We start from the raw sequence: 27,026 nt of genomic DNA, 5'->3' as shown, positions 1-27,026 counted from the left end.
ACCTCTCTAATTAGGCATACCTAACCATTTTCCAGCCAAAAAAAAGGAAAAAAAAGCCGCCAGTTTAAGAGAAAGATTAAGAATTTACAGATGCTAAAACGTATTGTCTTACAAATAAATAGTATTTCCAAAAAAACAAGAGAAGGGGCAATTTGTTCATACAGCAAAAATGTACGGAGTGTATGGTTGGCCACCAACAGACTTTGGATGTTTTCTATCCTTCCTCGTATGAAGCTCCTTCTGGTGAAACTTCTGATGACTCCTATTTGTTACCACTAGGTGGCGAGCAAAGAAAGGGGCCCAGAGAAGCCTTGGGATCTATCGCAAGCCTAGGGAAATACAGCTAACAGCGTGTGAATGCAAAGCGCAACAGCACAAGAAATAGTAACTGAATGAATACATTAACAGAAACTTATTTTGATGCTGTATTACCACGTGGCTCTCCAACATTACCCACGTTTGAATCTTTGGTGATGAGACTCAAGAATCTGCATTTTAGGCCAGTAGTAGTGGCTCATACCCCTAGCACTTTGGGAACTGAGGCAGGAGAATCACTTGAGCTCAGGAGTTCGAGACCAGCCAGGGCCACACGGTCAGACCCTGTCTCTAAAAAATTAAAATAGAGGCTGGACATGCTGGTAGTCCCAGCACTTTGGCAGGCCAAGGTGGGCGCATTACGAGGTCAAGAGATAGAGACTATTCTGGCCAACATGGTGAAACACCGTCTTTACAAAAAATACATAAAAATTAGCTGGGCGTGGTGATGCGCACCTGTACTCCCAGGTACTCCAGAGACTGAGACAGGAGAATCGCTCGAACCTGGGAGGTGGAGATTGCAGTGAGCCAACACTGTGCCACTGCACTCCAGCCTGGCAACAGATGGAGACTCCACCTCAAAATTAATTAATTAATTAAAATAGGCTGGATGCAGTGGCTTACGCCTATAATCCCAGAACTGTGGGAGGCCAAGGTGGGCAGATCACTTGAGGTCACGAATTCAAGACCAGCCTGACCAATGTGCACACCACCACAATCCCAGCTACTTGGGAAGCTGAGGCAGCAGAATAGCTTGAACCCAGGAGGCAGAGATTGCAGTGAGCTGAGATCGCGCCACTGTATTGCCACTCGGGGCAACATAGCAAGACTCGTGTCAAAACAACAACAACAACAAAAATTATCTGCATTTAAATAAGCATCCTTAGCATTCATTAACACCCTAAGCATAAGTATACTTTAACTAACAGGTATAAAGAGATGGTGACTTCATAAAACACTACTAAATTGGGTGGGCACAATGGCTCAAGCCTGTAATCTCAGCACTTTGGGAGGCCAAGTCTGATGGATCGCCTGAGGTCAGGAATTCGAGAACAGCCTGGCCAACACGGTGAAACCCCGTCTCTACTAAAAATACAAAAATTAGCTGGGCATGGTGGTGTACGCTTGTAATCCCAGCTACCATGGAGGCTGAGGCAGGAGAATTGCATGAACCTGAGAGGCAGACGCTGCAGTGAACTGAGATCGCGCCACCGCACTCCAGCCTGGGTGACAGAGCGAGACTCCGTATCCAAAAAAAAAAAAAAACCAAAACACAAAACAAAAACCAAAACACTACTAAATTAAGGGGAGTGTACCTAATGTATCCAGGAAAATATGTTTCAAAAATTAATCCTTTTGGGAATATAAAAAAAAAGAATATTTTGTAAAGTCTCTGAAAAAAAATTGGCAATGTTTTAATAAACATTTACCACATGACTCAGCAATCCTAGTTCTATGTATTATACAGAAGAAAAATAAACCTTTACAAAGACTTTTACACACTCACTCACTCACAGCAACTATATTCATAATAGCCAAAAAGTGGAAACCACACAAATGTGCATCCAGAGGGGAAATGAATAAGCAAACTGGTGCTCATATCTGTAAGATGGGCACCACTCGAAAGTAAAGAATTCACTGTCCATGCACAGTAGCTCACATCTCTAATCGCAGCATTTGGGGAGGCCAAGACAGGAGGATTACTCGAGCCCAGTAGTTTGAGACCAACCTGGGCAACATGGTGAGACACTGCCTCTGCAATAATTAGCTAGGTGTGGGGGGGTGTGCCTGTAGTCTCAACTACTCAGGAGGCTAAGGCAAGAGAACTGCTTGAGCCCAGGAATTCAGGCCTGCAGTGAGCTATTAGGTTGGTGCAAAATTAACTGCGGATTTTGCTATTAAAAGTAATGGTAAAAACCACAATTACTTTGTATAATCCTAACACTGTACTCCAGCTTGGATGACAGAGCAAGAGACCCTGTGTCCAGAAAGAGAAGAGGAGGAGGGGAGAAAATAATTAACTGATAACAAGCAACAACATGGAATAATCTCAAAAAGATATTAAGTGAAAAGAGCTAGATTAAAAAGACTGCCATTCCATTTATATCAAACTACAAAAAACACAAACTAAAAAGACAAAGCCAATGGTTATCAAGGTGCAGGGGTGAAGTGAGGGGCTTTTGTGCAAAGGAGAGCTCACGGAATTGTACCTGTAGAAGTGGCACGTTTAACTGTACACCTCAAGCTGAGGTTTCTAATGCAATTCTGAACCATTAAAGAAGGATGACACGTCGGGTGCAGTGGCTCACACCTGTCATCTTAGCACTCTGGGAGGCTGAGGCAGGTTGGTCACCTGAGGTCAGGAGTTCAAGACCAGCCTGGCCAACACGGTGACACCCCGTCTCTACTAAAAATACACAAATTAGACTGGGCATGGTAGCTCACGCCTGTAATCCCAGCACCTTGGGAGGCTGAGGCAGACAGATCACCTGAGGTCGGGAGATCAAGACCAGCCTGACCAGCATGGAGAAACTCCGTCTCTACTAAATATATGAAAAAATTAGCCAGGGCCGGGCACGGTGGCTCAAGCCTGTAATCCCAGCACTTTGGGAGGCCGAGACGGGCGGATCACAAGGTCAGGAGATCGAGACCATCCTGGCTAACACGGTGAAACCCCGTCTCTACTAAAAAATACAAAAAACTAGCCAGGCGAGGTGGCGGGCCCCTGTAGTCCCAGCTACACAGGAGGCTGAGGCAGGAGAATGGCGTAAACCCGGGAGGCGGAGCTTGCAGTGAGCTAAGATCCGGCCACTGCACTCTAGCCCGGGAGACAGAGCGAGACTCCGTCTCAAAAAAAAAAAAAGAAGAAAGGCCGGGCGCGGTGGCTCAAGCCTGTAATCCCAGCACTTTGGGAGGCCGAGACGGGCGGATCACGAGGTCAGGAGATCGAGACCATCCTGGGTAACACAGTGAAACCCCGTCTCTACTAAAAATACAAAAACTTAGCCGGGCGAGGCGGCAGGCGCCTGTAGTCCCAGCTACTCGGGAGGCTGAGGCAGGAGAATGGCGTGAACCCGGGAGGCGGAGCTTGCAGTGAGCTGAGATCCGGCCACTGCACTCCAGCCTGGGCGACAGAGCGAGACTCCGTCTCAAAAAAAAAAAAAAGAAGAAGAAAAAGAAAAAATTAGCCGGACATGGTGGCACATGCCTGTAATTCCAGCTACTCAAGAGGCTAAGGCAGGAGAATCACTTGAACTCAGGAGGCGGAGGTTGCAGTGAGTGGAGATTGCGCCACTGCACTCCAGTCTGGGCAACAAGAGCAAAACTCCACCTCAAAAAAAAAGAAAAACAAAAATACAAAAAATAGCCGGGCACGGTGGCAGGCGCCTGTAGTGCCAGCTACTCAGGAGGGTGAGGCAGGGGAATGGCTTGAACCCCAGAGACGGAGCTTGCAGTGAGCTGAGATCGCACCATTGCACTCCAGCCTGGGCAAGAGTGAGATTCTGTCTCCAAAAACACAAAATTTTACAGTATGGTAATAAGACCACTCATTAATTCATTTGTAGGAGTCTGAAAGCATTCATTTAAAACATGCCCAATTTTGTTTTCTAAACCATAGTCATGAAACAGGCTAAATTTAGAAGCAGCGGACTAAGTAATCTCACCTCCACACTAGTTTAATTCTCAAAAATCAGCAAGTCAAATATAACTCAGAGGTAAGCCTGTAATTAAACTTTCGTGGTTTTTTTTTGTTTGTCTGTCTGTTTGTTTGAGACGGAGTCTGCTCTGTCGCCCAGGCTAGAGTGCAGTGGCACGATCTCGGTTCACTGCAAGTTCTGCCTCCTGGGTTCACACCATTCTCCTGCCTCAGCCTCCCGAGTAGCTGGGACTACAGGCGCCCACCACCACGCCCGGCTAATTTTTTGTATTTTTAGTAGAGACGGGGTTTCACTGTGTTAATCAGGATAGTCTCGATCTCCTGATCTCGAGATCCGCCTGCCTCAGCCTCCCAATGTGCTGGGATTGTAGGCGTGAGCCACCGCGCCCAGCCAATTAAACTTTCTAAACTGATCGCAAAGTAAATCTTAATCCAGCTACACAAAAACAGTACCATTAATTCTTTTAATTTTAAGGCTTTACAATATTCTATACAGAAAAACTACGCACAGATGTCCAATACTACCAAAAATTTAACAGTTACATATCTCAAATATTATTCCACATGATTTCATTTTCTTCAAATTTCTGTGCTTTATAAATTTTCAACAATGAAGACTTAGTATTTTTATAATGCAAGGGGAAATATAACACTCAGTGATGCTCTACTGTTTCAGATTCAAGCATAAATGCCTTCATTTTAGATATAAACAAAACAATGCACAGACTGGTAAAATTATAGAAGCAACAGTTAGTTATCCCTTTAATAATACCTTTATTTATATATAATTCGCCTACCGTAACAATTCACCCATTTAAAGTGTACCATTTGGCCGGGAGCAGGGGTGAGCCCCTGTGATCCCAGCACTTTTGGGAGGTCAAGGTGGGTGGATCACGAGGTCAGGAGATCAGGAACAGCCTGGCCAACATGGTAAAACCCCATCTCTACTAAAAATACAAAAATTAGCTGGGCATGGTGGCGGGTGCCTGTAGCCGCAGCTAATCAGGAGGCTGAGGCAAGAGATTTGCTTGAACCCGGGAGGCGGAGGTTGCAGTGAGCCGAGATGGCGCCACTGCACTACAGCCTGGGCGACAGAGAGAGGCTCTGTCTCCAAAAAATAAATAAATAAACTCTTCCATTCAATGGTTTTTAGTATATTCACAGAACTCTGCAATCATCATAATTTTAGATTTTCATCACTTCAAAAAGAAAGGCCCGAACCCCACTAACGATCATTTCCCATGTACCCGAACCCCAGCCCAAGGCAACCACGATCTACTTTCCGCCTCTACACACTTGTCTCTTATGCACATTTCAGGTGTGGGCATACCTTGGAAGATACTGCGGGTTCAGTTCCAGAGCACTGCAAAAAAAAAATATTGCAATAAAGCAAGTCACATGAAATTTTGTGTTTCCCAGTGCATAGAAAAGTTATGTTTAAACTACACTGTAATCTATTAAGTGTACAACAGCATTATGTCTAAACAATGTACATATCTTAATTTAAAAACACCTTATTGCTAAAAAATGCTAATGATCTTCTGAGCCTTCAGCAAGTGATAATATTTTGCTGTTGGAAGGTTTTGCCTTGATGTTGATGGCTACTGACTGATTAGGGTGACAGTGCTGAAGGTTGGAGTGGCCGCAGCAAGACAATGAAGTCTGCCATGTTGATGGACTTTTCCTTTCCTGCATGATTTATTTGTAGCATCTGATGCTGCTGGACAGCATTTACCCACAAAAAAAACTTTTTTTTTTTTTTTTTGAGACAGAGTCTTGCTCTGTTGCCCAGGCAGTGGCACTATCTCAGCTCACCGCAGCCTCTGCCTCCAGGGTTCAAGCAATTCTCCTGCCTCAGCCTCCTGAGTAGCTGAGACTACAAGCGGGCGCCACCATGCCCGGCTAACTTTTCTATTTTTAGTAGAGACGGGGTTTCAGCATGTTGGTGAGGCTGGTCTTAAACTCCTGACCTCAGGTGATCTGCCCACCTGCTGTGTTAACAGGCACAAAAACAACATTGCAGGTCGGGCGTGGTGGCTCATGAGGTCAGGAGTCCAAGACCAGCCTGGACAAGATAGTGAAACCCCATCTCTATTTAAAAAAAAAAAAACCTTGCTCTCCTTACACAACTTCATCAGAGCTCCGGGTGACCAAGAACAGTGTGTGAGTGTGAGAGAAATAATTGTATGGTGTGTGTGTTTTGAAACAGTCTCACTCTGTCACCCAAGATGATACAGTGGCACCATCTCAGCTCACTACAGCCTCAACCTTCCCAGCTCAAGCAATGTTCCTATCTCAGCCTCCTGCGTAGCTGGGACTACAGAGGTGTACACCATTATACCCAGCTAATTTTTATTATTTTTTGTAAAGACAGGGTTTTGCCATGTTCCTCAGGCTGGTCTTGAATTCTTATGCTCAAGTGCCCCACCCACCTCGGCCTCCCATAGTGCTGGGATTACAGTTGTGCACCACTGCACCCAGCCTCGGGGCATTTTCAATGTGCAGTAATATATTGAAGGTAGTTTTTTTTTTCTGAGTACTAAGTTTCAACACTGGGCTTAAGATATTCAGAAAACCATGCTGTAAACAGAAGTGCTGTCTTCCAGGCTTTGCTGTTCCATTTATAAACCAGGCAGAGTAAATTTAGCATAATTCTTAAAGAGGCCTCGAATTTTTGAAACGGTCAATGAGCACCGGTTTCAATTTAAAGTCACCAGCTGCATCAGCCCCTAACTGCATCAGCCTGTCCTAGCCAGACACACTGACTTCTCTCTAGCTACGAAAAGTCCTAGACAGCATTTTCTTCTAATACAAGGGCTGTTTTGTCTACACTGAAAATCTATTTGGTGTGGTCACCATCAATAATCTTAGCTAAATCTTCTGCATAATTAGATGCAGCATCTACATTAGCACCTGCTACTTGACCCTGTACTTTTTTTTTTTTTTTTTTGAGACAGAGTCTCACTTTGTCACTAAGGCTGGAGTGCTGTCACAACGTCTCGCTTCACTGCAACCTCCACCTCCTGGGTTGAAGCGATTCTCCTGCCTCCGTTTCCCAAGTACCTGGGATTACAGGTGTCTGCCACCACGCCCAGCTAATTTTTTGTATTTTTTAGTAGAGGCAGGGTTTCACCATGTTGGTCAGGATGGTCTTTAACTCCTCACCTCGTGATCTGCCCACCTCGGCCTCCCAAAGCGCTGGGATGACAGGCGTGAGCCACCACGCTCAGCCAACCTTGTACTTTTTTTTTTTTTTTTTTTGAGACGGAGTCTTGCTCTGTCCCCCAGGCTGGAGTGCAGTGGCGCGATCTCGGCTCACTGCAAGCTCCGCCTCCTGGGTTTACGCCATTCTCCTGCCTCAGCCTCCCGAGTAGCTGGGACTACAGGCGCCCGCCACCTCGCCTGGCTAGTTTTTTTGTGTGTGTGTTTTTAGTAGAGACAGGGTTTCACCGTGTTAGCCAGGATGGTCTCGATCTCCTGACCTTGTGATCCGCCCGCCTCGGCCTCCCAAAGTGCTGGGATTACAGGCTTGAGCCACCGCACCCGGCCAACCTTGTACTTTTTAAGTAATGGAGATGGCGTCTTTCCTTAAACCTCATGAACCAACTTCTGCTAGCTTCCAGCTTTACATCTGTAGCTTTCACACCTCTCTCAGCTTTCTTAAATTTGAAGAGAGTTGGAGGGTTAGTCTGAATGAGGCTTTGGCTTAAGGGAATAGTGTGGCAGTTCTGATCTTCTATTCAGACCACTAAAACTTTCTGTCAGCAAGAAGGCTGTTTTGCTTTCATCACTGCTGTGTTCACTGGAGTAGCACTTTTTAATTTCCTTGAAGAACGTCTCCCTTGCATTCACAACTGTGGTGCAAGAGGACCAGCTTTCAGACCATTATCTCGGCTTTTAAGGTAGCCTTCCTTACTCAGCTTAATCGTTTCCACCTAAAGTGAGAGACTGGGACTTTTCCTTTCCCTTAAACACTTAGAAGCAATTGCAGGGTTGTTAATTGGCCTAATTTAAATATTGTTGTGTTCCAGGTAATAGGTAACCCTAAGGGGAGGCAGAGAGACAAGGAGTCGGAACACAAACAAGAGGTCATGCCTATAATCCCAATATTTGGGAGACCGAAGGGAGGAAGATCATTTGAGCCTAGGAGTTCAAGATCAGCCTGGGCAACAGGTGAGACCCCATCTCTACAAAAAACACAAAAACTAGCCAGGCATGGTGACGTGTGCCTGTCATCCCAGCTTCTCAGGAGGCTGAGGCAGGAGGATTGCTTCATCCCAGGAGGTCAAGGCTGCAGTGAGCCATGATCACAAGACTGTAGCCTGGTGACAGAGTGAGACCCTGTCTCAAAAAATCAATAGTAAAAGAATACAGGCCAGGTGTGGTGGCTCACGCTGTAATCCCAGCACTTTGGGAGGCTGAGGCAGGCAGATCACATGAGGTCAGGAATTCGAGACCACCCTCACCAACATGGAGAAACCCCGTCTCTACTAAAAATACAAAAAAATAGCCAGGCGTGGTGGTGCATGCCTGTAATCCCAGCTACTCAGGAGGCTAAGGCAGGAGAATCGTTGAACTCAGGAGGCGGAAACTGCAGTGAGTTGAGATCGCACCACTGCACTCTAACCTGAGCAACAAGAGTGAAACTCTGTCTCAAAAAACAAACAAAAAGGAATACACACATCAATTAATTTCCCTCAGTTCATGGATCCCCAGAACAATTACAATAGTAACGTCAAAGATTACTGATCACAGATAACCACTACAACATATAATGAAAAGTTTGAGGCTGGGCGTCGTGGCTCACACCTGTAATCCCAGCGCTTTAGGAGGGCCAAGAAGGGTGGATCACGAGGTCAGGAGATTGAGACCATCTTGGCTAACACGGAGAAACCCTGTCTCTACTAAATAATACAAAAAAAAAATTAGCCACGCGTGGTGGTGGGCGCCTGCAGTCCCAGCTACTCGGGAGGCTGAGGCAGGAGAATGGCGTGAACCCGGGAGGCGGAACTTGCAGTGAGTAGACACTGCGCCACTGCGCTCCAGCCTGGGTAACAGAGCAAGACTCCATTTCAAAAAAAAAAACAAGTGTAAAATACTGCACAAGTTACCAAAACAGTGACACAGAGTGAGCACCTGCGTTGGAAAATGGCACCAACAGACTTGCTCAAAGCAGGTTCCAGAAACCTTCCGTTTGTTTTGTAAAAATGTAGTATCTGTGACGTAAAATAAACAAGGTGTGCCTATGAACAGAACCTACAGTATGGAGCCTGCTGTGACTGGCTTCTTTCCCATAGCATGGTCTCAAGGTTCACACCTAGTGTAGCGTGGCATCAGTACTTCACCTATTGTATGGATATACCATGATTTAAAAATCCATTCATTAAGCCGGGGCGGTGGCTCACACCATCTCAGAAATCTGGGAGGCGGTTGCATTACCTGAGGTCAGGAGTTCAGGAACAGCCTGGCCAAAACATGACAAAACCCCGTCTCCACTAAAAATACAAAAATGAGCCTGCCATGACGGCGCATGTCTGTAATCCCAGCTACTCGGGAGGCAGAAGCAGGAGAATCACTTGAGCCCAGGAGGTGGAGACTGCAGTGAGCCGAGATCACGCCACTGCAGGTCAGCCTAGGCAACAGAGCGAGACTGTCTTGTCTCCAAAAGAAAAACAAAAAGTAAGAAAAAAAAAAAAAGGCGGGGCGCAGTGGCTCACACCTGTAATCCAAGCACTCTGGGAAGCCGAGGCAGGCAGATCACGAGGTCAAGAGATCGAGACCAGTCTGGCCAACACATGGTGAAACCCTGTCTCTACTAAAGAAACAAAAATTAGCCGAGTGTGGTGGCACACGCCTGTAGTCCCAGCTACTAAGGAGGCTGAGGCAGGAGAATTGCTTGAACACAGGAGGCAGAGGTTGCAGTGACCCGAGATCGCGCCACTCAACTCCAGCCTGGCAACAGAGCAAGACTTGGTCTCGGAGCGGGGGGATCCATTCATCAGTTAATGAACGTTTGGGTTGTTTCCACTTTTGGACTATTATAAACAATGCCACTACGAACAGTCTTGACATTTTTGTATGAATATACGCTTTCAGTTCCCTTGAGTACACACCTAGGAGGAACTTGAGGATCACATAGTAACTAGCTTTTTGAGGAAGGACATCCCAAACTTTTCTACGGGAGCAGCACCATTTTTACACTCCCACCAGCAACGCAGGATTCTAATCTGGCTGCATCCTCAGGAACATCTGTTAGTTACGCTTTAAACTAGTCATCCTAGTGGGTGTGAAGCTGTATTTCCTTGTGGTTTTGATTTGCATTTCCTTGATAGCTAATAGTGTTGAACATCTTTTCATGTGCTTATGAGCCTTTTGTGTGTTCTCTGAAGAAGTATCTATTCAAACATTTTGCCAAATATTTAATTGTCTTTTCATTACTGGTTTGTAGGAGTTGTTCATTTTTTAAATCCCACCGACTCCTCTACCCCAACCCCCGCTACTCATCCCTTAAGGTAGCAGATTAAGGAACAGAAGTAGCATGAGTCAGGAGACACTTATTGCTTCAAGAGACAGGGTCTCACTCACTACATTGCCCTGGCTGTATGTACTGAAGAGGCTATTCACAGGCCCATGATCATAATGAACTATGTAGCCTTAAACTTCTGGCCTCAAGTGATCCTCCCACCTGAGCCTCCCAAGTAACTGGGACTACAGGTGCGCACCACCCAGCACACTACTCCTTCAGGAGTAAGAAAAGTTAACTTCTCAATCTCTCCAAACATTCTACGACCAGTGCTTTGTACCAGTTCGCACAAATAATGACTACAATGACACACTCTCCTAATATCACTGTCATCTTTGTCCTTTTAACACCAGTAACAGAAACATAATACTAATGATAATGTACCCCAAAACTATATAGAAAAAGCTGATTTATCCAAAACTCTAGACTGACTACACCCTTCAGCCCTCCCTCAGTAGATGAACTCCAACCATTATATTCACATAAAGGTCCTCAACATAATTAGCACTTCCTGAAGTCACCTTTGCAGCAAGTATTTTATCACTGGGATGTAGGCATTTTGGGGGTCCCTCAGTAGATGAACTCCAACCATTATATTCACATAAAGGTCCTCAACATAATTAGCACTTCCTGAAGTCACCTTTGCAGCAAGTATTTTATCACTGGGATGTAGGCATTTTGGGGGTGGGGGAAGGCTGTCACGTGCTTGCAGCAGGTGTAATCAAAACTTATGAACCAGAAAACCGAAATGGTCGAAACCACTTCTTTTGGATCCACAGGCAGTTTTGCTACAGTAAGTTTGAGTAACAAAATCGAATTTCTGCAACTTTTCATGATTTGGGGACAATGGGTGGGTGATTAAAATCACCACTCTGAAGAACATAATCCTCACAAGTTAATTAAACATGGTTAAGTCTGTTTAGTTCCAGGGAAGTTTCCCTTCATTGTATGGTAATAGCCTAGACACAGATCCACCACGAGGAACCAGCCTGTGTCTGGGACACCCATAATCTGTTGCTGCCAGTAGAGTCAGAGAAGTTTTTTACCTTGACTTGTTAACTGAGGTTTGGTTTTTGGTTGTGTTCTTTCAAGTATTTATGCATTCATTCAACAAAGTAATTCACAAATAAAACACCCCATGCTAAACTAAGCACTGTTCCAAATGCTTCGCTGTATTAATGCACTTAATATTCTAAATAGACCTCTGAAGTAGGTACCAATATTATCCCATTTTAGAATATCTCCATATATTGAAGAACATAAAGGTTAAACTGATTCCAGATCACAAAGCCAATGGACTACAATTCAGGGGGTCGGACTTGAGCTGCGCTTTAATCATATTGCCTCAGATTTGAATATGTATTTGAATGCATCTGTACGAGGATCCTTTTATTTGCTTCTGTAACAACAGAGGGAAAATAACTGGTTTCAGTGACTCTACCAGAAAGACAAGTTTCATATATTAAAATGTGGTTTAGACCCAGGCATGGCGGCGTCTGCCTACAGTCCGACCTACCTGCAGAGCAAGAGGCTTGAGAGGTTCAAAGCCAACGTAGGCAACATAGCGAGACACAGTTTCAACAATAATTTAAAAATAAAATGTGGGGCCAGGAACGGTGGCTCACACCTGTAATCCCAGCACTTTGGGAGGCCGAGACGGGCGAATCACCTGAGGTCGGGAGTTCGAGACCAGCCTGACCAACATGGAGAACTCCGTCTCTACTAAAAGTACAAAATTAGCCAGATGTGGTGGTGCATGCCTGTAATCCCAGCTATTCGAGTGGCTGAGGCAGGAAAATCGCTTGAACCCGAAGGCGGAGGTTGCAGTGAGCCAAGATTTCACCATTGCACTCCTGCCTTGGCAACAAGAGCAAATCTCTGTCGAAAGAAAGACAGAAAGACAGAGAGAGAGAAAGAAAAGACAGAACAGAAAGACAGAAAGAGACAGAAAGAAAGAAAAGAAAAGAGGTTTGTTCCCACTTAAAACACATTTCTTTTTCCACCTAGAGGTTCACCCCTCTCCCAAAAAAAGCTTTTTATATTCTTTTCTCTTTTCTTTTTTTTTGAGACGGAGTCTCGCTCTGTCGCCCAGGCTGGAGTGCAGTGGCCAGATCTCAGATCACTGCAAGCTCCGTCTCCCAGGTTTACGCCATGCTCCTGCCTCAGTCTCCCGAGTAGCCGGGACTGCAGGCGCCCGCCACCTCGCCTGGCTATTTTTTTTTGTATTTTTTAGTAGAGACGGGATTTCACCGTGTTAGCTGGGATGGTCTCAATCTCCTGACCTCATGATCCGCCGTCTCGGCCTCCCAAAGTGCTGGGATTACAGGCTTGAACTACCGCGCCTGGCTATATTCTTTTCTCTTAAAGAGACAGGAGTCTCTGTATGTTGCCCAGGCTGGTCTCCAGCAATCCTCCCACTTCAGCCTCCTGAATACAAAAAGCTTACTTTCATACCTCTAGTATCTTTACATCAACATCCCAGTAAACTTGATCTTCCCAAGACTGTCCCTGCCTAGTAGTAAAACAAGTCTCCACCGAGCTTCAACAGTTTCTGACAAACACAGAGTACAAAATCATAAAAGGAGCAGGTCTCCCCCATCAGGCTGACACGTCACAAGACACAATTTACAGCTTCTAATGAAATTCAGGGTCAGGAAAAAAAAACAACTGTTCAGAATCTGTCATGGGAAAAACGAGCAGGTTCTGTACTGGCTGACAGGATTAATGGACCTCTTACCAAAGCATACAGGGTCATAACCCTAAGTTTTTTTTGTTTTGTTTTGAGATAAAGTCTCATTCTGTTGCCCAGGCTGAAGTGCAATCTCGCTGCAACCTCCATCTCCAAGGTTCAAGTGATTCTCCTGCCCCAGCCTCCCTGGTAGTTGGGACTACAGGTGCCCGCCACTGTGCCCGGCTAATTTTTGTATTTTTAGTAGAGACAGGGTTTCACCATGTTGGCCAGGCTGGTCTCAAACTCCTGACCTCAGGTAATCCACCTGACTCGGCCTCCCTAGGTGGTGGGATTACATGCGTGGGTTACCACACCCGGCCTTAATCCTGATTTTAAAGGCAGAAAAATTAAGCTGAGAGGATTGCTCCTAAACTCACACAATGGTAAAACCCAAACAAACCCAGACAATCTAAGAGCCTGAACTTTTAACCATCAAACTTCAATGACTTTGCAATCTAAGTGCTCACAGAAACAAATTCTTCAGCTCAAGAACAGTAAAAGAAATCACATCAAGGGAAGAAAAGGGCATAGCATCAGGCATTGACATAAAAAGGTTCTGCCAGAACCGAGAATGTGGCTCACACCTGTGTCCCAGCCACTCCAGAGGCTGAGACAGGAGGATCGCTTGAGCCCAGGAGTCCGAGGCTACAGTGAGCTATGATCACGCCACTGCACTCCACCCTGGGCAACAGAGCAAGACTTTGTCTCTCAAAAAGAAACAGTTCGGTCATTTAGGTTCTGGAAAGGTCCTGAGCTTGCTTTATATAAAGGCTAATCAATTAGCCAATGACCTTTCCTTTCTCCTAGCAAACGTCACCCCTCTGGATCACACTCAAATGTCTTACTACGTAAAGACTTCCTGGCTGGAAGCAGTGGCTCACGCCTGTAATCCCAGCACTCTGGGAGGCTGAGGTGGATCACCTGAGGTCAGGAGTTCGAGACTGGCCTGGTCAACATGGTGAAACTCCATCTCTACTAAAAATACAAAAATTAGCTAGGCGTGGTGGCAGGTGCCTATTATCCCAACTACTTGGGAGGCTGAGGCAGGAGAAGTGCTTGAACCCGGGAGGCAGAGCTCGCAGTGAGCCGAGATTGCATCATTGCACTCCAGCTTGGGCAACAGAGGCAAGACTCCATCTCAAAATAAAAGCCTCAAATTGTTTTGATGGTTTGGCAGGGGTAGTATGCAAGTCTGTTGGGGAAACAACTTACAAGGTACTACTTTCTAAGGAATTTACCTTGTGGATATTTACTTAAAAAGGAGTCATCGCAGGAAATATATGACTAGATTTACACATGCGAAGCAATCTTCAATTGGATACTTCTGACACCATGAAATAACTGAGGACATTTCTGCAGAAGGCCGACATGAGAATGCCCAGGAATTGTGGAGCTTTCAAATAACCTGATTAAGCTTGGACAGCCTCCAAGGAATGAGTAAAATTAAGCAAAAGCTGGACAATCACTAAACACAGTCAATTCACAGATAATTCAATGACAATCAACATTCTGCCTTACCTTTTTTTTTCGAGACAGAGTCTCGCTCTGTGGCCCAGGCTGGAGTGCAGTGGCGAAGTCTCGGCTCACTGCAAGCTCCGCCTCCCAGGTTCACTCCATTCTCCTGCCTCAGCCTCTGAGTCTCTGGGACTACAGGCGCCCGCCACCACACCCGGCTAATTTTTTTTTTTTTTTTTTTTTTTGTATTTTTAGTAGAGATGGGGTTTCACTGTGTTAGCCAGGATGGTCTTGATCTCCTGACCTCGTGATCCACCCGCCTCAGCCCCCCCAAAGCGCTGGGATTCCAGGCCTGAGGCCCTGCACCCGGCCCACCTTACTGATTTCTAAAAGGTCCCAATATCTTGTTAGTGACACGAGAACTCTCCTCTTAACTATTCAGAAATATAAAGGTGGAGCAAAACTTTTTCTAAAACAATTATCACGCACTTTCTCTATCACACTGAAAAATAATCTGGGAGGCATCAGTTCTGTACTATAAAGAATGTCTAAAAAACCTGATTCAGACAATTTTAGGAGCAACACTACTAGTTTACCATAAAAGAAATTCAGTATGGGCCAAGGACGGCGGCTCACGCCTGTAATCCCAGCACTTTGGGAGGCCAAGGTGGGTGGATTATCTGACGTTAGGAGCTCAGGACCAGCCTGGCCAACATGGTGAAACCCTGTCTCTACTAAAAATACAAAACATTAGTCAGGTATGGTGGCACACACCTGTGATCCCAGCTACTTAGGAGGCTGAGGCAGGAGAATCACTTGAACCTGGGAGGCAGAGGAAGTTGCAATGAACCAAGGTCATGCCATTCCATTGCACTTCGGCCTGGCGACAAGAGCAAAACTGTCTCAAAAAAAAAAAAAAAAAAATCAGTATGATCCCCATGAAAGTTACAAAACATTCTCAGATGGCTAACCTGACTTATATTGGTTTTTAAACATTAAATCTCTGCCCAAATTTGGCAATTTTAATTTTATCATAATTAATTCGGCTGCTTGAAGCCTGTTCAAAGTTTGCGATGCCATCACTTTAAGGTTGACTATACTCATGTCAGTGTGCTTCCAAATCACCTAAGAGCTCTATGGGATGTTAAGACACACTTCAGATTTTACATGGCCTCGTGCCTGTAATCCCAACACTTCGGGAGACTGAAGTGGGCAGACTGCTTGAGCTGAGGAGTCTGACCCCAGTCTGGGGAACACAGCAAAACTCCATCTCTACTAAAAATACAAAAAATTAGCCAAGCATGGGGCACACACCTTAGTCCCAGCTACTCTGGAGGCTGAGGTGGGTGGATCACCTAAGCCCAGGAAGTCAAGGCTGCAATGAGCTGTGATCACACCACTGCACTCCAGCCTGGGCAAAGACAGCAAGACTCTGCCTCAAAAGATTTCAAATATGCAAAACTTACAAATTATCAAGTACACTAATTCTAATAGTAAATAACATGTAAAGAATCTAAGAATGTAACAAAATGTCAAATCTGTAGCTTGAGGAGTCTTAAGTCATATTTTCTTAGAAAGATAAAATTCAAGAAGAGTAATCACTAGCTCTATTCAACTAAGACAAGCAAAAGGCTGGGATGTATCCTGGGTGTGTTACAATGAGTTATGAAGGAAGGAGTAACCTGAGGTAAACAGTTGGACAAGATTTAGGAAACACTCTTGGAACGTGTTTTAATATAAGTTAAGATATAAACTGTAAAATGAACAGGATTAGTTGACATGTAAATTATACTTTGTGTTCAGGACTGTGAAAGAACCAGGATGCTGTAAACAAAATAATGCAAGTACTAAAAAGCTTCTCTGAAGAGGCCCTATTCTAACCTAGTAACTTTTGACTCTTCTAGTACCCACACCACCTGCACTTTTATTAGACAAAAATGACACACACTTTGGGAAACAGCACAGGAACGTACCACCACAGCACAGAAAACACCAGTTACAGCAAAAAAGATTCAGACTAGAACACTAGACTTTTTTTTTTTTTTTTTTGAGACAGAGTCTCACTCTGTCACCCAGACTGGAGTGCAGTGGTGCGATCTTAGCTCACTGCAAACCTCTGCCTCCTGGGTTCAAGAGTCTCCGGCGTCAGCCTCTCAAGTAGCTGGGACTACAGACGCATGCTACCATGCCCAGTTAAATTTAGTGTTTTTAGCAGAGGCGAGGTTTTACCAGGCTACTCTCGAACTCATGACCTCAGGTAATCTGCCTGCCTCGGCCTCCCAAAGTGCTGGGATTACAGGCGTGAGCCACCACACCCAGCCCAGACTAGATTTCCATTTCTGCTTATTCATATGCTATTTGACCTCAAGTATGCCACTTAATCTCTAGGAGCTTGTTCCTCACTCATAACATGGAGGATATCCAGCCCTGAGTTATGAGAGTTTAAAATGAGATTGTAGAATAAATTGTCTGGCATATAATATGAATTCAATTATATGTTTAATTTCTTTTCTTTGCCTCACTTCCAAGATTAAATAACAAAAAAAAAAACCAAGAATCCAGACGGGTGGGGGTGTTAATGTGCCTGATATAAGAGCGAGCTAAACAAAGAACACAGAGTTTAGAATCTAAGTCTAATAAAGCCTTTTGTAGAATATGGCTCCATTTATTCTAACCCAGATTTTCCATTCTTACATCTCACATATTTAATCCCATATCTGTGCCTTTGGTAACATAACCTCACTCTCCCAACATCCAAATCTTACCCCCCAATTAATGTCTCATCTACTACTCAAGTTTTCCCCAACTACTACAGCACACAATCCCTTATTCCCCTTCTCTACAATGCCTCTATCATACAAGCTGGCAATCATCGTTTCTAGCCACAGCTTGCCTGATTAGACTGTAGCTCTTCCATAGTAGGTATTGTAAGTAATCATTTATTACTCACAAGGGGAAAGTTGTTCCCAATACACGCCAAATAAATACGTATTGATTAAATAGTCCAAGAGGCTGGGCGCAGTGGCTCACGCCTGTAATTCCAGCACTTTGGGAGGCCAACAATCACCTGAAGTCAGGAGTTACAGATTGGCCTGGCCAACATGGCAAAACCCCACCTCTACTAAAAATACAAAAATTAGTCTGGGTGTGATGGCTCACGCCTGTAATCACAGCACTTTTGGAGGCTGAGGCGGGCAGATCACCTGACGTCGGGAGTTCGAGACCAGCCTGACCAACAGAGAGACACCCCATCTCTACTAAAAATACAAAATCAGCTGGGTGTGGCGGCGCATGCCTGTAATACCAGCTACTCTGGGGGCTGAGGCAGGAGAATTGCTTGATCCCGGGAGGACGAGGTTTCCACGAGCTGAGATAACGCAACTGCACTACAACAAGAGCGAAACTCCGTTTCAAAAAAATACAAGTGGAAAAACTGTATTTCACAAATTGTTGTTTATTTATTTTATTTTCTGAGACAGAGTCTTGGTCTGTTACCCAGGTTGGAGTGCAGTGGCGCAGTTTCAGCTCCCAGCAACCTCCACCTCCCAGGTTCAAGCAATTCTCCTGCCTCCACCCCCACCAGTAGCTGGGATTACAGGCACGTGCCACCACGCCAGGCTAGTTTTTGTATTTTTAGTAGAGATGGGGTTTCACCATGTTGACCAGGCTGGTCTTGAACTCCTGATCTCAGGTGATCCACCCGCCTCAGCCTCCCAAAACACTAGGATGAAAGGCATGAACCACCGCACCCTGCCCTTGTTTAAATTTTTTAAAACACAAGTTTTTAGTTAAATTTTGTGCTGCACATTTGTAAGCTGCCAATATTATATACAGTTAATAAACCTTTTCAGAAAACAGAAACAGTATTCCTGTAATCTCCACACTTTGGGAGGCTGAGGTGGGAAAATTTCTTTTCTTTTTTTTTTTTTTTTTTTGAGACAGAGTCTTGCTCTGTTGCCCAGGCGGAGCGCAGTGACCGGATCTCGGCTCACTGCAAGCTCCGCCTCCCGGGTTTACGCCATTCTCCTGCCTCAGCCTCCCGAATAGCTGGGACTACAGGCGCCCGCCACCTCGCCCGGCTAGTTTTTTGTATTTTTTAGTAGAGACGGGGTTTCACTGTGTTAGCCAGGATGGTCTCGATCTCCTGACCTCGTGATCCGCCTGTCTCGGCCTCCCAAAGTGCTGGGATTACAGGCTTGAGCCACCGTGCCCGGCCGGGAAAATTTCTTGAGCCCAAGAGTTCAAGACCGGCCTGGGCAATCTGGCAAGACCCTATCTCTTCATACATTTAAAAAATTAGCCGGCCAGGCGCGGTGGCTCACGCCTGTAATCCCAGCACTTTGGGAGGCCGAGGCGGGCGGATCACAAGGTCAGGAGATCGAGACCATGGTGAAACCCCGTCTCTACTAAAAATAGAAAAAAAATTAGCCGGGCACGGTGGCGGGCGCCTGTAGTCCCAGCTACTCGGGAGGCTGAGGCAGGAGAATGGCGTGAACCCGGGAGGCGGAGCTTGCAGTGAGCTGAGATCCGGCCACTGCACTCCAGCCTGGGCGACAGAGCCAGACTTCGTCTCAAAAAATAAAAAAAAAAAGAAAGTACCAGATCCTAGAAGTTTTCTTCTAAGCTTCCCAGTGATATACAGAATTATGTACATACATGTAGACTGAAAAAATATTCTGGGTAGATATTTTAGCTAGAAAATATTCAAGTTGCCCAAGGTGATTTTTTTTTTTTGAGAGGGAATCTTGCACTGTTGCCCAGGTTTGAGTGCAGTGGCGCAATCTCGGCTCACTGCAAGCTCCACCTCCTGGGGGTCACACCATCCTCCTGCCTCAGCCTCCCCAGTAGCTGGGACTACAGGCGCCGGCCACCACAACCGGCTAACTTTTTGTATTTTTAGTAGAGACGGCGTTTCGCTGTGTTAGCCAGGATGGTCTCGATCTCCTGACCTCGTGATCTGCCCTCCTCAGCCCCCCGAAGTGTTGGGATTACAGGAGTGAGCCACCGCGCACGGCCCTAAGTTGATTTTAATGTAATTTAACCAGTGGTTGCATGTAATAACTGTCTTCCTAATAAAGGGTAAACATACAAAGAATTCTTATCTTGTTCATAGAAAAAAAAATTTTTTGTTTTTTTGAGATGGAGACGGTTTTGTTTTGTTTTGTTTTGTTTTCTGAGATGGAGTCTCCCCCTATTACCCAGGCTGGAGTGCAGGGGCGTGATCTCGGCTCACCACAATCCCCGCCTCCTGGGTTCAAGCCATCCTGCCTCAGCCTCTCAAGTAGCTGGGATTACAGGTGCATGCTTCCATGCCCAGCTAATTTTTGTATTTTGAGTAGAGACGGGGTTTCACCAAGCTGGTCTTGAACTCCTGGCCTTGTGATCCATCTGCTTTGGCCTCCCAAAGTGCTGGGATTACAGGAATGAGCCACCGCGCCTGGCCCAGAGTTTCTCTCTTGTTGTTCAGGCTGGAGTACAATGGCATGATCTCGGCTTACTGTAACCTCCGCCTTTCAGGTTCAAGAGATTCTCCTGCCTCTGCCTCCAGGGAGTAGCTGGGATTAGAGCCATGCGCCACCAAGTCCGGCTAATGTTTTGTATTTTTAGTAGAGATGGGTTTCTCCATGTTGGTCAGGCTGGTCCTGAACTCCCGACCTCAGGTTATCCGCCCGCCTTAGACTCCCAAAGAAATTTTTTAAAAAATCAGTTTCAGATTTGTTTTTCATTTTTAGAGGAGTCTCCCTATGTTGCCCTGGCTGGCTTGCAGTGGCTATTCACAGGCACGACCATGGCACACTACAGTCTGTAACTCCCTGGCTGAAGCTCATCCTCCACTGCACTCCAGCCTGGGTGACACAGCAAGACTGTCTCCAAAAAAAAAAAAAAAAAAAAAAAAGATAAAATGAATAAATGAATAAAGAAATGTTGGCAGTATTCTGAAATTAGAAACGGTAAAGGCTAAAAAGAAATCTGCAGCAATCAGATAAAGGTATTAAGACCATGTTAAAGGGCCGGGCGTGGTGGCTCACGCCTGTAATCCCAGCACTTTGGGAGGCCGAGGCGGGTGGATCACAAGGTCAGCAGTTCAAGACCAGCTTGGCCCAAATGGTGAAACCCCATCTCCACTAAATACACAAAAATTAGTCAGGTGTAGTGGCGGGTGCCTGTAATCCCAGCTACTCGGGAGGCTGAGGCAGGAGAATCACTTGAACCCGGGAGGTGGAGGCCGCGGTGAGCTGACATCGTGCCACTGCCCTCCAGCCTGGGTGACAAGAGTAAGACTCCATGCTGGGCGCGGTGGCTCACGCCTGTAATCCCAGCACTTTGGGAGGCCGAGGCGGGCGGATCACAAGGTCAGGAGATCGAGACCACGGCGAAACCCCGTTTCTACTAAAAATACAAAAAATTAGCCAGGCGCGGTGGCGGGCGCCTGTAGTCCCAGCTACTCGGGAGGCTGAGGCAGGAGAATGGCGTGAACCCGGGAGGCGGAGCTTGCAGTGAGCCGAGATTGCGCCACTGCACTCCAGCCTGGGCGACAGAGCGAGACTCTGTCTCAAAAAAAAAAAAAAAAAGAGTAAGACTCCGTCTCAAAAAAAAAAAAAAAAAAAAACCATGTTAATGATGTAAATCAATTGTTGAGAAGATGAAAATCTACCAGCAACTGGTCTAGAGGAAACCACCAAGGTCCCCTATGATCATCCCCCCAGGCCTCCCAACTACATGCGTGAAAAGTCATCTACTGAAAAGGTACACAAAGAAAAAGCACACCACCGGCCAGGCGCGGTGGCTCAAGCCTGTAATCCCAGCACTTTGGGAGGCCGAGGCAGGCGGATCACGAGGTCAGGAGATCGAGACCATCCTGGCTAACATGGTGAAACCCCGTCTCTACTAAAAAATACAAAAAACTAGCCGGGAAAGGTGGCGGGCGCCTGTAGTCCCAGCTACTCGGGAGGCTGAGGCAGGAGAATGGCGTGAACCTGGGAGGCGGAGCTTGCAGTGAGCTGAGATCCCGCCACTGCACTCCAGCCCGGGCGACAGAGCGAGACTCCGTCTCAAAAAAAAAAAAAAAAAAAAAACACACCACCATACCGCAATTTACTAAGTTCCCAGAGCTTCTTATCCAGCCATTTATAAAGCTTTAGTCCCATATATCAGTGCTCCCCAACCTTTTTGGCACCAGGGACCACTTTCGTGGAAGACAATTTTTCCAGGGACCAGTATGGGTGCACAGCCTGGGCGCTAGGGACTCCTGCCATGTATCAAAGACTTAAAAACAATGTAGATTTTTCAGAGGGTGGGGAAAGCAGGGAGAAAAGGACCAGGGAGGATGGAAATGGCCTGCTCCTAAATTTAATGACTCTTATTCCAATGTTAGTTCCATTACCTGTTACCTGGAAAATATACTCAACCTATATTCCATTCTGTCTTCTTCATATTAAAGATAACATTGGCCGGGCGCGGTGGCTCAAGCCTGTAATCCCAGCACTTTGGGAGGCCGAGATGGGTGGATCACGAGGTCAGGAGATCGAGACCATCCTGGCTAACAGGGTGAAACCCCGTCTCTACTAAAAACACAAAAAATGAGCCGGGCGTGGTGGCGGGCGCCTGTAGTCCCAGCTACTCGGGAGGCTGAGGCAGGAAAATGGCGTCAACCCGGGAGGCGGAGCTTGCAGTGAGCTGAGATCCGGCCACTGCACTCTAGCCTGGGCGACAGAGCGAGACTCCGTCTCAAAAAAAAAATAAAAATAATAAATAAAATAAAGGGGCCGGGCGCGGTGGCTCAAGCCTGTAATCCCAGCACTTTGGGAGGCCGAGACGGGCGGATCACGAGGTCAGGAGATCGAGACCATCCTGGCTAAGACGGTGAAACCCCGTCTCTACTAAAAAATACAAAAAACTAGCCGGGCGAAGTGGCGGGCGCCTGTAGTCCCAGCTACTTGGGAGGCTGAGGCAGGAGAATGGCGTGTACCCGGGAGGCGGAGCTTGCAGTGAGCTGAGATCCGGCCACTGCACTCCAGCCTGGGTGACAGAGCATGACTCCGTCTCAAAAAAAAAATAAAAATAATAAATAAAATAAAGATAACATTAGACCTGGTGCAGTGGCTCACGCCTGTAATCCCAGCACTTTGGGAGGCCGAGGTGGGCAGATCATGAAGTCCAGAGTTCAAGATCATCCAGTCCAGAGTTCGAGATCATCCTGGCTAACATAGTGAAATCCCGTCTCTAGTAAAAATACAAAAAATTAGCCGGGCATGGTGACAGGTGCCTGTAGTCCCAGCTACTCGGGAGGCTGAGGCAGGAGAATGGCGTGAACCCGAGAGGCGGAGTTGCAGTGAGCTGAGATCGCGCCACTGCACTCCAGCCTGGGCAACAGAGCAAGACTCTGTCTCCAAAAAAAAAAAAAAAAACACTATTCAGAGAGAAGCTAAGCCAAAAGACTGCTACAATCCCAGCATTTTAGGAAGCCAAGGTAGGAGAACTGCTTGAGCCCAGCTGAGAGACTAGCCTGGGCAACAACATAGAGAGACTCAGTCTCCACAAAAAAGGGGGGGGGGAAGCCCCAAGCAGTTTGGACTGATGTTTACACATAAGAAATACTGAAGCGGAAGGAGTACCAGTTTTGCAGCCAGCCTACAAGAAACACCAAAGTGGAAGGAGTATCAGTTTTGCAGGACACCAGCCTTGGCAGAATACCAGTGACATTTCAAATTTGTCACTTCTCCTCAAGTACTTGATCCGTACCTGTAAAATGGGTAGTACTTTGCATGGTTGTTTGGATGACAAGTGAGAGAAATAGCCAATAAACAGTAGATGGTATTATTACTACAGGGTTTTATCATCAAAATGAAACACTTTAAAGAGGTTTTTCAATTTGTTAGTGCCATTTTACGCCAGTAGTCAGTGAAAACACTGAGCTTTCTACAGTCTTTAATATGCGACCCCCAACACCTGATACTGTACGCTGCATACAGCAGACACCATTGTTGTTAACTAATTCAAAGTAACTCTTAATTACACATAGGAACAGAGTAACTCTGAAGCAATTATATATTCACTAGAATATATAGTCCTTGAAGAGATCTTCTGTCTATTTTGTTCACTGATGAATACCAAGTGTCTCAAGTGTCTAGAACAGTGCCTGGTACATAGTTGGCATTCAATAAGTATTTGTCAAATGAGTTTGGGAATTTGTTTTCTAATACTTTAATACCTTGATTAAGGTTTTTCAAAAGACAATAATCTTGACACTCAAGGATGTCAAGATTCCTCTTCATATGCCGGCCTAAACAGAGGTACCTCTCCTCACTCTAAAACTACATGAGCCAGGCAAGGTGGCTCACACCTGCAATCTCAGCTCTTTGGAAGGCCAAGGCGGGCTGATCACCTGAGGCCAGGAGTTTGAGATTGGCCTGGCCAACACGGTGAAACTCCCGTCTCCACTAAAGAAAAGACAAAAATTGGCCGGGCGCGGTGGCTCAAGACTGTAATCCCAGCACTTTGGGAGGCCGAGGCAGGCGGATCACGAGGTCAGGAGATGGAGACCATCCTGGCTAACACGGTGAAATCCCGTCTCTACTAAAAAAAACACAAAAAACTAGCCGGGCGAGGTGGCGGGCGCCTGTAGTCCCAGCTACTCGGGAGGCTGAGGCAGGAGAATGGCGTAAATCCGGGAGGCGGAGCTTGCAGTGAGCTGAGATCCGGCCACTGCACTGCAGCCTGGGCGACAGAGCGGGACTCTGTCTCTCAAAAAAAAAAAAAAAAAAAAGACAAGACAAAAATTAGCTGGGCATGGTGACGGGTGCCTGTGATGCCAGCTACTCAGGAGGCTGAGGCAGAAGAATCGCTTGAACCAAGGAGGGGGAGGCTGCAGTGAGCCAAGATCGCGCCACTGCACTCCAGTCTGGGCAAGAGAGTGAGACTGGGCAAGAGAAAAAGGAAAAGAGTAAAACTGGAACCGTCTCAAAATCCCAGCAAAAAAAGGTCAAATCGAGACCACAGTGAAAACTAAAAATACAAAAAATTAGCCGAATTGTTTCCCAGCTACCTTCTATGGAACTTTAAGACTTCCAGCCTGGGCTTCCGTCCAAAAAAAAAAAAAAAAAAAAAAAAAAAAAAAAAGACTTCTTTCCAAACCAGCTTCTGCTAGATTAAAAAGAAAAACAAGACAATCTTTTACCAAGATTCTACAATTTTGACTGCAAAAGGTACTTTTCCCTTCGGTCTCAATATTTAGGGTAGGGTTGTGCTCACTTTGGCAGCAGATACATTAAAGTTGGAATGATACAAAGATTAAAAAACAAAAATAAAAATCAGTCCACATTCTAAAACTGGAATGACACAAAGATTAAAAAACAAAAATAAAAATATTGGGGATAGGGGAGTAATCCCCTAGTCCACCAGAATGGGAGATTCCTCCTCTCAATTTATGAGGATACTCCCTCATAAACACATTTGGCTGCAGCAGAACCAAAGAGGTGAAGGTCCAGTGAAAGCCGAGGTGGAAAATAAGAGGCTGGAAAGATCAATGACCTAAAACACTAAGTACAGGAAAAAGAGGTAGATCAAAGTCTAAATCTTTTTATGGAATTAGAAAAGACACTGAAACAAAAAATACTTTAAAATTCTGTTTTGGAATACTCAGGAAGAAAACCACCATAAATAACCCTTGGGTCCAATTCAGTTTAGAAGAAGGATTAACTATCCATTCAGATTTTTAAGAGGTTTGACTTGTTTTCTCAAGTCGCTGAGAGTGGTAAGGATTTTTTTTTGGGGGGGGGGATGGGCGGGGACAGAGTCTTGTCTTACTCTGTTTCCCAGGCTGGACTGCAGAGGCACAATCTTGGCTCTCTGCAGCCTCTACCTTCTGAGTTCAAGCGATTCTCCTGCCTCAGTCTCCTGAGTAGCTGGGATTACAGGCACACGCCACCACCACTTGGGACCGGCTAATTTTTGTTTTGTTTTGTTTTTGTAGAGACGAGGTTTCACCCTGTTGGTCAGGCTGATCTCCAACTCCTGACCTCGTGATCCGCCCGCCTCAGCCTTCCAAACTGCTAGGATTACAGGCGTGAGCCACCACACCCAGCCTTTTTTTCTTTTTTTTTAATAGAAACGGGGTGTTGCAATGTTGCTCAGGCTGGTCTCAAACTCCTGGCCTCACATGACCCTCCCACCTTGGCCTCCAAAAGTAATGAGATTACAGGTACCTCAATTCTTTGATGAGCTAAGAAACCCTCACCAAAATTTCAATACTTTAATAATATATTTTAATGTTTCTTAAGCAGTATATTCTGCATAAAGTATTTCATACTCATGAATGTGTTTCTAAAAATCTACAAAAACTGTCATAACTATCATACAACAATAACAATTATATTCTGGTCAAATAATGTTCTTGAAAATTTCATGGTAATCCTATCATAAATCTTAACTAATTATTTTACAATTAAACCTATTACAATCAAATACAAGTCATCAATCCCACTAAATCTTTCTTCTTTCCTTTTTGGGACAGGGTCTCACTGTGTCACCCAGGAGGGAGTGCAGCGGTCTTATCATGGCTCACTGCACCTTGACCTTCCGGGCTCAAGCCAGACCTCTTACCACCTTAGTCTCCTAAGTAGCTGAGACTACAGGTGCATGCCACTAGGCCAAGTCAATTTTGTTTCTTTTTGTAGAAACAGGGTCTCACTTTGTTACCCAGGCTGGTCTCAAACTTTTGGGCTTAAGGGATCTTCCTGCCTCTGCCTCCCAAAGTATTGGAATTACAGGGATTATGAGCCACTGCACCTGGCCCCTACTAACACTAAAATTTTTTTTTTTTTTTTGAGACGGAGTTTCACTCTTGTTGCCCAGGCTGGAGTGCAATGGCGTGATCTCGGCTCAATGCAACCTCCGCCTCCCGGGTTCAAGCGGTTCTCCTGCCTCAGCCTCCCAAGTAGCTGGGATTACAGGCGCCTGCCACCATATCTGGCTAATTTTGTATTTTTAGTATAGATGGGATTTCTCCGTGTTGGTCAGGCTGGTCTTGAACTCCCGACCTCCGGTGATCGGCCCAACTCGGCCTCCCAAAGTGCTGGGATTACAGGCGTGAGCCACCGCGCCCAGCCTACACTTTCATACTACAGAAGCTTTCATCCCAAATTCAGACAAAAGGTGTTACATTTGCTAAAGAGAAATAATCTCTTATTAATCTAAATTTAATACCAAAACAACTATATACCAGCTCAACATGACAAAATTATTATTTGGGAATAATTTGGACGACCTTTACTTTGGATATGCAAATTTACAGATGTAAGATTAAGGATTTTGAGAATATTTCTTTGTGCAGATGTTACATAAGA

The 27,026-nt window shown here is 45.6% G+C and overlaps 1 protein-coding gene across 4 annotated transcripts in view; it reads right to left on the bottom strand.

Moving 5' to 3' along the window:
• YWHAE (tyrosine 3-monooxygenase/tryptophan 5-monooxygenase activation protein epsilon) overlaps positions 1–27,026 on the bottom strand; it is a 130,631-nt gene that overhangs the window by 19,899 nt on the left and 83,706 nt on the right. Inside the window, exon 2 of one of the 4 annotated variants that reach the window (XM_050763584.1) lies at positions 5,304–5,336. The exons of the other annotated variants lie outside the window; for them this stretch is intronic. The gene's annotated coding sequence lies outside the window, so the exon portion shown is untranslated. The remainder of the gene's footprint in view (positions 1–5,303; positions 5,337–27,026) is intronic. 4 annotated transcript variants of the gene reach the window in all.

This window comes from Macaca thibetana, chromosome 16 (genome assembly GCF_024542745.1).
Source record: "Macaca thibetana thibetana isolate TM-01 chromosome 16, ASM2454274v1, whole genome shotgun sequence".
NCBI lineage: Eukaryota > Metazoa > Chordata > Mammalia > Primates > Cercopithecidae > Macaca > Macaca thibetana.
This window is presented reverse-complemented; position numbering and strand designations above follow the sequence as displayed.